We start from the raw sequence: 13,394 nt of genomic DNA on the forward strand, positions 1-13,394 counted from the left end.
CTACACCCTGTATACATACTCTTACCGGGTATAGACAGACAGACAGACAGACAGACAGGCAAACAGGAAGAGAGACAGACAGAACACGTATAAGGTCAGCTAGAGGCCATTACCTCCTGACATACGGGAGTGTTATTGTGTCAGCGGGTCGAGGTGTCAGCCATCTGTGGCCAACGACAGCGTAAGTCTGGATGACATAGAAAGCGAGAGAAGGAAAGGGAAAACGGAGAGTAAGAAAACAGAAGGATAAGTGATAGGGAGGGGGAGAAAGATAGACGGAAAATGAAGAGAACAAAAGGAAGAGGAAAAGAGGAGGAATCTGTAGACAACGAGAGAGAGAGAGAGAGAGAGAGAGAGAGAGAGAGAACAAAGTTGGGGAGAAATGAAAGAAGCCAAATTCGGTCAATGGAAAAGACAAACGAAAGAAAATAAGAGAAATCTGTTAATGAAGAGGATATACAGTAAAAGCAGAGAAGATAATCTAGTCAACGAAGAGGAGAAAGAGAGAAACAGAAATGATATATCCTTTCGATGAAGAGGAGAAAAAAGAGAAACAAAGAAGAGAAAGAAGGAATAAAAGAGATAGAAATGATCTTGAAAGGTTGTGGTGGTGGCGAGTCTCTCAGCTGAGGTACCAGACGCCTCCAACCAACATAATTAAACAAGTTCATTAAGAGACGACAAGTGTCAACATGGCCTCAGGTCGTCTTGTACAACACTTATACTAACTTGTAAACCTTCTCAACCTCAGTAGTTCGTCTACGTCAGTGTAAACGTCCCCATGTCTCTATGTCTTAATAATGTATAAGGTAAGGACACAAGTTTTATTAATTTGTATTGTATTTTTAATTAAATTCTTTGAGGTGGAAGATTAGCTACTAAGGTGATGCTGTTTGTCTTTGGTAAAATAAAGACAAATTCTTCAAAAGAGAGAGAGAGAGAGAGAGAGAGAGAGAGAGAGAGAGAGAGAGAGTACTCGTCAGGTTTTATCGTATATATAATATAATTCAGGTTGACGCTGCAGCACTTTGTTGGTTCTGGAGAGTGAAATTACATCGCCAAACATAGAACACTTCCCCGGGGTGTTCCAACCAGTGTACCGGAGTGTACAACTGAGGCTAGGTGGAAGGGAGTGGAGGTAGGGGGGATGGTCGTGGTAAGGTGGGTGGAGGGGGTGGAGGTAGGAGATGGACGTCGAGGAGGTGGGTGGAGGGGGTGGAGGTAGGGGATGGACGTCGAGGAGGTGGGTGGAGAGGAGGTGGAGGTAGGGAGGGTGGAGGCGGACACAGGGTGGTGGAGGTAGACATTGTCTTGGTTTCCCCACAACGGGTTGGATGTACCAATAGCTCCCCTCTGTTGCTATATCTCCCTTCCGCCTTCCTGAAAGCGCGCTCTGTCCTCACCTCCCCCCATCCGGCGCACTGTTGCCAGCAAGGACGCCTTAACAAAAGAAAACAACCAAAGCGACTCCTCTCTCCTCGCGAAGGTTCCCGGAGTCTCGATATCATGGCCTCTTCAGCTGTTCACGCAATCAACAGCACAAGACCAAAGTGACAGTGACTCATACGTACCATATCTTTGATGAGGCGTTATTAAATACTGATGCAAAAGGGTGCCCAGTAAACTAGCCCCTGCGATGCGTGGGGAAAGTCTGTAAAATGTGAATCTGAGGTGGACGAGGCGGAAGTGGACGTGGGGAAGGGGCGGAGGTGGAAGGTGGAGGTGGATGAGGAGGGCGGAGGTGGATAGGGGAAAGTCAGGAAGTGGACGTGGTGAGGGTGGAGAATTGGACGTGAGGAGGTGGGTGGGTGGGAGGTGGAGGTGGACGAGGCGGAAGTGGACGTGGGGAAGGGGCGGAGGTGGACGTGGGGAAGGGTGGAAGTGGACGTGGGTAAGGGTGGAGGTGGACGTGTAGAGGACGAAGGTGTACGTGAGGAAGAGGAGAGAGGAGGGAGAAAGACAATAATGGAAATTAATGGGAAGAGATAAAGATGTAGGGAAGAGGCGGTTGAACCAGTCAGCAGTGTGAGTCAGCAAATTGAGTTAACAATTATAGTCAGCAGTGTGAGTCAACAGTTATAGCCGACAGTGTTAGTTAGCAGTTATAGTAATCAGTGTGAGTCAGCGGTTATAGTAATCAGTATGAGTCAGCAGTTATAGTCATCAGTGTGAGTCAGCAGTTATAGTCATCAGTGTGAGTCAGACAGTCTACCATGTCATTGCAAACTTCACAAAGGAAAAATAATGGCTGGCCTGGCATTGACATCTCCCCTAAAAATATATAAAAATTTGTCGAGTGATTTTTTTCCGGTTCATATTAAGAGAACAATGAATTGCCACCAGTAGTACAAATTTTCAATTATCTCTCTCGCTTAGTAAATGAATCCACACTTTTTAATTGATTCTGTGAGGTAAAACTGTGTAACATGTTTATAAACAGAGCATTGTGGAGCTATGGTCCGTCACTGTCATGTTGTGGTCCGTCACTGTCATGTTGTGGTCCGTCACTGTCATACACTGTTGTGGCCATCACTGCCATACACTGTTGTGGCCATCACTGCCATACACTGTTGTGGTCATCACTGCCATACACTGTTGTGGCCATCACTGTCATACACTGTTGTGGCCATCACTGTCATACATTGGTATCTGCTGTCATATACTGTTGTGCGTGTCACTTTCATCATTTTTATTAGTATCTTCATCTTACCATACATTGTTGTGGCCATCACTGCCATACACTCTGCTGGTGGTCAGTGACGCGTACCGAGTCTCTCCAACTTTTAAAAATAAATATCAGTGTTTTAGTAAGAAAGAAGGAAATCAAAAATTGTCTTCGTTCAATATTCTCCAAGAGCAAACTATATACAAGGTTAACACATAAAATACACAGGAAAATGCACCAATTAAGTGAAAATACACATCCAATAATGCCTACGAATTGGGAATACCTTTCAAGCTAATCCTTTATACACTGGAAGCACTATGATCACCCAGGATTGTTACGGCTCCGCATGGTTCGTCCGGATCGACTCAGATTTTTTTTAAAGGTTCCGTTTATGAGGAATCAGGGAGCAATTATCTCCCCTCCTCCCCCCTTCCCCCGGGTAATTTTTTTATTAAGTTGGTCGTAAAATGTTAATGTCGATAATTGGATACTAGTTGGTTAATTAAGGTGGAATGAGGAGTAATTACGATGTATTGACGACAACCACTATCGGTACTACTACTATTACTGCTATTATTACTACTACAAGCACTGCTACCTCTCTCATTAACACCAATACTACTATTTTTACAGCGATTATCACGTGTTACAAATACTGTGCCATTCATAGTACCAATACTCTCTTCACCACCACCACTACCACCCCCTCCCACTGCAGTGTTCGTTTCCGATTAATTGTTGACTCAGTTTTACACCAAAAAAATCGATGCTGAAGTTTAGGTAATCTTAGCTCATTACTTGAGAGAAAATGGTATCTCTCTCTCTCTCTCTCTCTCTCTCTCTCTCTCTCTCTCTCTCTCTAAAGAGCTGGTTTTCAGCCGATTGACTGTGTCTGTAACACCAGAATGTATCAACACAACCAATCTTAGTGCACCTTACAGAACGCTATATACTCGTATGCTAGCTGACCAATTACCGTGCTAGACGTTGTATAGTAGTGAGCTAGCTAACCAATCACCGTGCTGGACGCTATATACTCGTGAGCTAACTAACCAATCATCGTGCTGGACGCTGTATAGTAGTGAACTAGCTAACCAATCACCGTGCTGGACGCTGTATAGTAGTGAGCTAGCTAACCAATCACCGTGCTGGACGCTGTTTAGTGGTGTATAAACTACATGTAACCAATAACCTTGCCGTGTGATGTATTATTCGTCAACCACCCAATTCATACAAGATGATGAGCAGTGAGATTTGCATTATGAAGAGTCAATGCCATTCACTGCCTCACAGCATCTACTGACACCTGTGTTAATTATCAATGCAACACCTGATCGGGACTGACAGGTGAACAGCCCTTACTGTCACGCTTGATCTGTAATTAACGCCAGAGAGAAAGACAGGCAGTGACAGACAGACAACAAGCAGCAGCAGTGGTGGTAGTGGTGAGAGGAGAGGTGAGCGTAGAGGAGGGAGGGAGGGAGGAGGGATAGGGAGGAAGAGGGAGGCAAGGGAGGAGGAGAGAGGGATGGGGAGGGAGGAGGGAGGGATAGCGACTGAGTGGATGCAACCCTCCCACACACACACACAAAATTTATTTTGACCCATCATTTTAATCAGTCTAATGGTGCATGAGACCAAGCACGTCCCTACTCTCTCTCTCTCTCTCTCTCTCTCTCACACACACATAGGCGATTACACAAAGGAATAAGTTCTCTCTAAACTACACACACACATAAACTGGACAAACTCAATAAGCAATGCATTACACAGCGGACCCAGACTAATACCCGAGGGTGTACAGTATGTCCGGAAAACCCGAACTAATTCTTCGTACTTAATAACCGTACATTTGGTTAAGTTAATTAGGTTAAAATAGGGTGGACTATGTTGGTTATATTGGGATAGGTTAGGTTTGGTTATAATGGGGTAAGGTAGGTTAGGCTATAATACGATAAAGTAATTTCAGTTTTGTTTAAAGTTTAAGGTCAGGAACTTAGCGAATCCCGTTACAAGTATGTACTGTACTGGTAGATTTAAACTTTATACAAACGCTTACAAGAACAATAGTAAAAATCCACAACAAACCCTGTAATCTTTCCCCCAAAATATAAAAAGTGAAGTTAGCGGCCTTGTCATATTCAGGAACAGCTTGAAGAAGTTTTAATGGAAACTAAAGGTGTGGGTGGGAAGGTGTGGGTGGGAAGGAGTGGGTGGGAAGGTGGGAAGGGTAGGTGGGAAGGTGGGAAGGGTAGGTGGGAAGGGTGGGTGGAAAGGTGGGAAGGTGTGGGTGGGAAGGATGGGTGGGAAAAGCGTGGGTGGAGAAAGTGGGAAGGTAGGTAGGAAGGGGTGGGTGGGGGAAGAGGTGGGGAAGGGTGGGTGGGAAGGTGTGGGTGGGAAGGTGTGGGTGGGGAAGGTGTGGGTGGGAAGGATGGGTGGGGAAGGATGGGTGGGAAGGGTGGGTGGGAAGGTGGGGAGGGTGAGGGTGTATTGAAGTTGGGGACAGTCAGTGATCATGATATGTCCTGTCTCATGGAATCTGTTATTGCTGTTTGAATTCGTAGTCCTCAAAGGGTTAACTCATAGTCATCAAAAGATATCCCAATATTCTTAAAAAAAAAGGTTAAATTACCGTTCTAAAAGGGTCAAACAATCGTCTTGAAAAGTGTTAAATCATCGCTCTCAAAGGTTTAAACTTAACTTTGTAAGAGTGAAAATATAACTCATGGGTTACACCATATCTCAAAAAAAAAAAAAAATCTAAAAGTATTAAACCCTGGTTCTTAAATGGTCAAATTATCGGTCTATTGGAATTAAACCATCGTTCTCAAAGTATTAAACCATCCTCTTCAAAGGGTTAAACTAATCATTCTCCAAGCGTTAATATAGAGTCCTCAAAGGGTTATAAACTTCACATACTTTCACTATCAGAGTCTTTAAAGCACCATTCACTTACTCCTGGTTTCTATACTCGACTACAGCTTAAAAAAAAAAAAAACTTTGAATGATGTAATTATACAAGGCAACTGTGCATTTGAAGGTCAATGACTATATTTATGACGGAAATGTTGTATAAACTTCAGCTGGGCAATTAGGATCCTGAAATTTATAGTCCTTGGAAAAAATTACCATAAGTAGTTTTTTGTTCGTTGTTGGTGGGTATAAAAAAAATAATAAATGAATTTATTGCATTTACGACACACGTACACATACATAGTCAGAGTTGTATAGTGCTCTCTCTCTCTCTCTCTCTCTCTCTCTCTCTCTCTCTCTCTCTCACCAGAACCTGGATTTTAATGCCTCTCTCTCTCTCTCTCTCTCACAGCCAGGGTTGTGGTGGGGCGGACAACAATATTTCCAGGTCACGTTATGAAGACGCAGCTGGGAATTAGGGTGTTGAGCCCAGCTTCACCTCTCTCCCTCCTCCTCCTCTTGTCTGTCTACCCCTTCTTCGTTCTCGTCTACCTCTTGCTCCTCTTCCTACTGTTCTTCCTTCTTCTGCCACATTTCTCTCCTCTTCAAACCACAACTCTCTCCTGCTCCTCCTCTTCCTGACTTGCCTCTCCTCCACGTTCTCGTCCACTTCCTCATCTTCTTCGCCCTTTTCACCCTTCTCCTCCCCGTCTTCCTCCAACCTTATCTCTTTCCTCCTCCTCCTCCCCATCCTCTTCCCTCGCCTTCCTCTTCCTCTTCCTCGGTGAGTGAACACACAATACCGTTTTACCTTGGCTCTCTCTCTCTCTCTCTCTCTCTCTCTCTCTCACATACACAAACCATCGGCTATATCTACACATGAGTCTGTCTGTCTGTCTGTCAGCAAGCATGACCATTATGCATGTAAATAAGTAGAATACACATACTATTAAATTACAGACGGCTAACAGATACAACAGCCTCATGAAACACTCAGTTCATATTTGGTGAAACAAAACAAAACAAGTATTAAAATAGATTCATGACTTTTGTTGCCGATTCAGTGGACTCCTTTCATGACAGATGGGATCAATGATTAACTGACATAACTGACTGACTGATTCACTGACTGAGAGTGTTAGTTTTCCTCCTGTCAATAAGCGCTCATCTCCATTGTGTCCCACCTTCGTATCAGTTCATGAGGTGGTGTTGGAGTCGCGAAGCTGCCAGGCGTACGGTCATTACTCATATGTGTAGGGTTTTTATGTGTGTGCGTCAGCAATACCGTGACACAACAGGTCATTAAATGTCTTTGATTAGTCATAAAAGCACACCAAATAGCTTAGATGCGTGTTTAGAGTATGCAAATGCGTGTCATACTATGCAAATGTGTATTATACTATGCAAATGCGTGTTATACTATGCACATGCAACACGACATATAGTATAACATCGGTGACGGTACAAAACATAACATCGACACCAGGAGAATGAGTGCCATGTTGGAGGGCCTGGTTGGCACGCAGCAGGTCTGGTACAAGCTGGCCTGAGGCACAGTGTCAATTTATTGTATATTACAACGTCAGTCCAGTTTATACCGCGCGCGTGTGTGTCTGTGTTGAGAGTTTATGATATGACAACGAGATAATGGAGAGCTGTAGTATGTTACGACACCAAGCCAGTGAGTGTGTCGTGTACGTGTTAAGGCAGTGTTGTGTTAGGAGAGGCTGGCCGGTGCTAACACACATCTGTGACGGCCATACTTGTGATACATCGACAACAACACCCCGGCTTATGTACTCACTTTACTGACGAACGAGGCAAAGTTAGTGTAGTTGGGTTAGGTTAAGTTGCGTGGCGTGGCGTCGGGTCGGGTCGGATCGGGTCGGGTCGGGTCGGGTCGGATTGGGTTGGGTTCTTCCTGGCGATGTAAGGGTATGGTGATCGTTAGTCTCCATAGCCAAACTTCCTTACAAGAAACAACAAAAGACAGGGTGAAAGTTGTAAATGCCTCGGAGGACAAAATTCTCTTCCACTTATGCAAATTAACAAAACATCGAAGAAGAAAAAAAACTTTAAAACTCCACAGATCCATTCCCTTTCATGTGAGATCTCAGCCCAAGAGACGATCCTTCCTCTGTTTTGGTTCAGCAGAGCGGGGGAAGGGGAGGAGGGCGGGGAGGCGGGGAAGGGCGGGGGAGGCGGGGCTAAAAGGAGGAAGGGAAAAAGGGTAAAGATGAACTTGTATCGGTTCGGGAAAAATCTTATTAAAGTTTGTTTTAGTGTTGCAGCTTAAGACAAGAGCTTATACCGGTGAGAACGTGTGTGTGTGTGTGTGTGTGTGTGTGGATGTGACGAGCCAAGGTGATCATGCCACAGTTGTGTGATGGTCTGATTATATTTCTCAGTAATGGTCGTCTAGTGGTAAAAATAATAGTACTAGACGCCACTAAGCGTTTACTGTCCCCGGAAGAATCAAGTGAAGGATGATATGAAGGATCATCTAAAAACCACCTAGGTTCTAAAGAGGATAAATACTAATCTTCAGAGAGAGATAATCCTTTCCTTTACCCCAAACTCTCCAAAAACAAACAAAATTCCAGCCTAAATATCTCGCTCTTTAAACAGTTAAAAATAAAAACTTTCGTCTGATCACCCACTTACTGCGTATCCTCAGCGTGTGTGGGACAAGATTTCCCAGCGTCTTACCTAATGAGTCTTTGAAATCTCCTGGGGGTATCAAGTCCTAGTAATCTAATTGTGGAAATGTATCCATGGTGTGTGGGCGATATTTGATTGGTTGCCACAAGTGAGGGAAGGTTATGTCGGCGATTTATGACTAGTCTATATATTAGTACATGAAGCAGAAACCTCTTGTTAGTAGGTAAGAGAGAGGGCCATGTTAAGGGGAAGTCATAGGTAAGAGAGATGGGCATGTTAAGGGGAAGTCATAGGTAAGAGAGATGGCCATGTTAAGGGGAAGTCATAGGTAAGAGAGATGGCCATGTTAAGGGGAAGTCATAGGTAAGAGAGATGGCCATGTTAAGGGGAAGTCATAGGTAAGAGAGATGGCCGTGTTAAGGGGAAGTCATAGGTAAGAGAGATGGCCATGTTAAGGGGATGTCATAGGTAAGAGAGATGGCCATGTTAAGGGGAAGTTAAGAGAGATGGCCAAAATATGGGAAGTTAAGAGAGATGCATGTTATGGAAGTCATAGGTAAAGAGAGATGCCAAGAAGTGGAAGAGAGATGCACATGTTAGGAAGTCAGGTAAGAGATGACACAGGAAGTTTATAGGAAAGAGATGGCCAAGGTGGAAGTTAAGAGAGATGCATGTTAAGGGAAGTTAAGAGAGATGGCCATGTTATGTAGTTAAGAGAGATGCATGTTAAGGAAGTTAAGAGAGATGGCCATGTTAAGGGAAGTTAAGAGAGAGTGGCCATGTTAAGGAAGGAGAGATAAGGCGTTAAGGGAAGTTAAGAGAGATGGCCATATATGGGTGTCATAGGTAAGAGAGATGGCCATGTTAAGGGGAAGTCATAGGTAAGAGAGATTGCCATGTTAAGGGGAAGTCATAGGTAAGAGAGATGGCCATGTTAAAGGGAAGTCATAGGTAAGAGAGATGGCCTTGTTAAGGGGAAGTTATAGGTAAGAGAGATGGCCATGTTAAAGGGATGTCAGATGTCTGTATCAGTAGGTGAGACAGTAGCGTCGGTTAGAGAGAGAGACAATCATTACTGACTGAATGGTCTCAGTAGTTCCAACTGCTGCCGAGGACACATGAGCCACATTTTAGTAATACAGTTATACGAGTATTTACCTTTTAAACTACTCTTCGAACTAGTCTCCGGAATAAGGCCCAAACAGCTGGTTTTTGAGCATTATTGTGGAGTTTGGGTGAAAATAATAAGTCTCTCTCTGGAACCACGGACGAGGAAGATATTAATAGGAAAATTGAAATCACTGAAAATCTAAAATGAAATTATTTTTTTTTCTATTTCGCTCCGATATTGAGGACGGCGGGTCTGCCAATTTTCTGATTGGTGTAGGTCTGGTGATAAAATTTTATATGGAAATATTGTGCCAGATTTTGTTGATTTTGTTATGTAATTTTATATATATATATATATATATATATATATATATATATATATATATATATATATATATATATATATATATATATATATATATATATATATATATATATATATATATATATATATATATACTTTATGCAGGGAATGAGTTTCATAGTGTGTAGCATCAATTACTTGTGCTCAAAGCCAACAAAAATATTCATACCACAGGTAGAAATATCTCGTTCATAAAATAGAGGAAATATTTGGCGGTGAGTTATAAATACTGTCATGACGGTGAAATATTTACTTTTTATGCTTGTGTAGTGTACCCTTCCGTTCATGACTCTGACGCATTTGTGTGTGTCTGTGTACATGTGTAGACAGAGATTTATGTGTATACGCATCAGGTCGAAGCTCATGTGTGTATACTTCTATGCGAGTATGTCCAAATAAAAACAAATTGACTGCCGGCGATGTAATGCACCGAGAGAACAAGTGATGCTTCAGTAAACACGTCTTAAATATCCACAGGTCACTTTAGCTCTTTAACCACGATGACTTAATCCCACTTGTGCAACATCATCGTACTCATGGAAAGGAGTCATTGTTTTCAAGCGGTTAAATTATCTTATTCAAAGGATTAAGTCATAGTTCTTATAGGAATATAAATATCTTACTGAATGAGACTAATTTACATACTTAATGTTTTCTCGCTCCTCTTCATTTTCATCACTCTTGTAATTCTTCCCCCACATGACATAGCCTGTGGGCGAATTCAATATCAACAGAGATTCTCCCATTATTTACTCTCACTTATTTCCACAAAATCTGCAACACGCGTTCTACTATGGTGGTTTCTCTCTCTCGTTTAACGCCACTTCTCAACAGCGTTCTTCATAATTCCGTAAATCTAAGGTATTTCGCATGAATAATTTCAATCCCAACAGCGCCTGTAGGTCCCAAATCCTGACGTCTCCCAACCTGATGAAGAACCGAGGGAGCAAATATTTGGTGGTTCCTCAGGTGGTTGAGTCATTACCTGGCTGACTGACCCTTAACACGGGTCGTCAGCCACTACCTGCATGGTGCTCTCTCAGCCTCCAACACTACATCAGGTGCAGGACACAGTTTGTACAATTATAGTTACAGTCACTTTAATATAATATATCGATATAAAATAGATAAACACAACATAACACTAAATTATCAGCAGTACGAGATATATAGAGCGTCCCAGAAAAATGTCCCTGCCTCCTTCCCTCCCTGTCTGCTCCCTGAGACACTGTGAGTTGGAGGCAGGGAGGGAGGGAGGTACATTTTTCTGGGACGCCCTATATAAGATTATTTTCTTTCCTCTGGGAGTTTTAGTTTCCTGCACCAAGTATATCGAGATGTTGTTTTTTATCTTAGAATTATTGTCAATGAAGTTACTCGAAGTGGCTTTCTGTATATACCCTTATCATCCACTACGAGAAACACTTACAGCTGAAAAGGTCAGAGTTCAAAAGGTTCAAAAGTCAAAAAGGTCAGAGGTCAAAAGGTTCAAAAGTCAAATGGTCAGAAGGTCAAAAGGTTCAAAAGACAAAAAGGTCAGAGGTCAAAAGACTAAAAGTAAAGAGAGTCAGAGGTGTAAAGGTCAAGGTCACATCTTCAGAAACCTGGCACCACACCAGGTAAATTGGCACCTCTCTCTAGTCCAGCAGTCTAATTAAAGGTAAGTTAATCCTACACTGTGTCCTGTGTCTCTCACCTGAACAAGTCATTACTCAGGTATACATTACTTAGTACTACAGCTATACAATACAGTCTAATATAATTAAAATGTACCGACATATGAGGAAAAAGTTGTTTAAATATGTAAATGGAACTAAGAATGAATTGGTGAAGCTGTATAAATGATTCAGAGTAGCTGGAAAAATGTAATGATTAATGTATGAATCACTGACGCTGTATGAATGAATCACTGACGCTGTATGAATGAATCATTAAAACTGTATCAGAAGAGTGAAGCAATGATAACATAACACAGCATTAAGAGTATTTAGAGCTCTATAAACCAATCAGAATTAACAATGATCCTCAATGTTAACTTTACCCCCTTCATACTAGTGCTAAGTGAACGTATCTGGGTAAGGCAGAGTATCACTGTACTTTTGGTAATATTACGAACATTATCTCGTGTGCCTTTTTTTAATGACAGACAATTCAACGCGTTCTTACACAGACATTTACGAGGAAACTTCAACGGAATGGACTTTTGAAAATTCGTAACGTAAGTGAGCTTGTTAAATTTGTCCTTACATCTCCAATTACGTGGGAAGACTCGTCGTTAGAGCATTTGAGAATGAGAGCAGAATCTCACATGATCGTCAGTAATGATCATGGTTGTAAGGTGAACTTTGGTAGTGTAGTCTAAAGATAGTGTACAAGTTTAATATTATACTTTCTGCATTACCGCCGTCTACACTGTGTCCTCATTCCCCGCCCACATTCTACTGTCTCCCCCCTTGTGCAGAGAGAGGGGGGGGGGCTATGAATATTTAGATCAGACCTAAATACACACTCACTCCACCCTCACTACCTCCGTGTGTGTGTGTGTGTGTGTGTGTGTGTGTGTGTGTGTAGTGAGGAGTTACAGCTACTGGAGATAATGGTGAACTTCTCAGTTAAAAATACATATATGTATCAACTATTATTCCTGGTTACGTTCAGTCATCCTTTCCTGACCTGACTAATGGATGAAATGTGGGAGATGTTTTTTTTTTCTGAGTGTAGCTAAATGTAGGTCACCCCAACAACAACAACTAATAATAATAATAATAAGACCAATAATTAATAACCAAGAAATAGGATGATGGGCAGGAGTGGCTGAAGAGGACCATCGAACCCTGGTCTCTGGCTTTCCAATTGACAGCGGCGCCCAAGAGACCATAGGCACGTACAGTGTGAGTGTGTGTGTGTGTGTGCGTGTGTGTGAAATACTAGGAATTGGACACACCTATCACATTATTTAACCTTCCCACCTGTCGCATATTGTGTAATGGTGAGGCAGTTCTAATGATATGACAGCCCCGTGACAGTCTGTGTTCACTCCACTTGGTGCACGGCAGTCCGGTGGGGAGGAGGGGAAAGGGGGGTGTTCGCTCCACATCATGCATGAACAGCAGGTAATTTAGCAGGCAGGGAGGCAGTCATTAGTGGTGGCGGCGGCAGACCTCCAGCAGGTACCAGGTAATCGTTTTAATTGGGAACGGTAAAGCAAAGGTGAAGGGTCACGGAACGCTATTAATTGGAACAGCTAACATCTCCCTCCTTCTCTCTCTGTCTTTTTTGTTCCTTTTTATTCATTCTGTCTCTCACTTAAATGTCTTTCTCACTCATACTGTCTCATAGTTTCTCATTTCATTCACCTTATTTTTTTTCCAGTATTTATTGAACGTTTTGATGTCACTTTTTCTCTGCTTCCTTCTTTCTCAAAATTTAGCGAACGTTCACTTCTCAAAAACTATTAATAGTTCACGAATCTAAGTTTTGTCTGTCTGTCTGTCTATGTCTGTCAGTTTCTCTGTCTCCTTCAGGAAATATAAAAAATATCTCTCTCTTTCTTAGTAATAATTGAGGGTTCGTATCTATAACACCCACACACACACACACACACACACACACACACACACACACACACACATATATACACACACACACACACACACACACACACACACACACACACAC

Source organism: Homarus americanus, unplaced genomic scaffold (assembly GCF_018991925.1).
Source record: "Homarus americanus isolate GMGI-L3 unplaced genomic scaffold, GMGI_Hamer_2.0 scaffold2937, whole genome shotgun sequence".
In the NCBI taxonomy this organism is placed as follows: Eukaryota; Metazoa; Arthropoda; class Malacostraca; order Decapoda; family Nephropidae; genus Homarus; species Homarus americanus.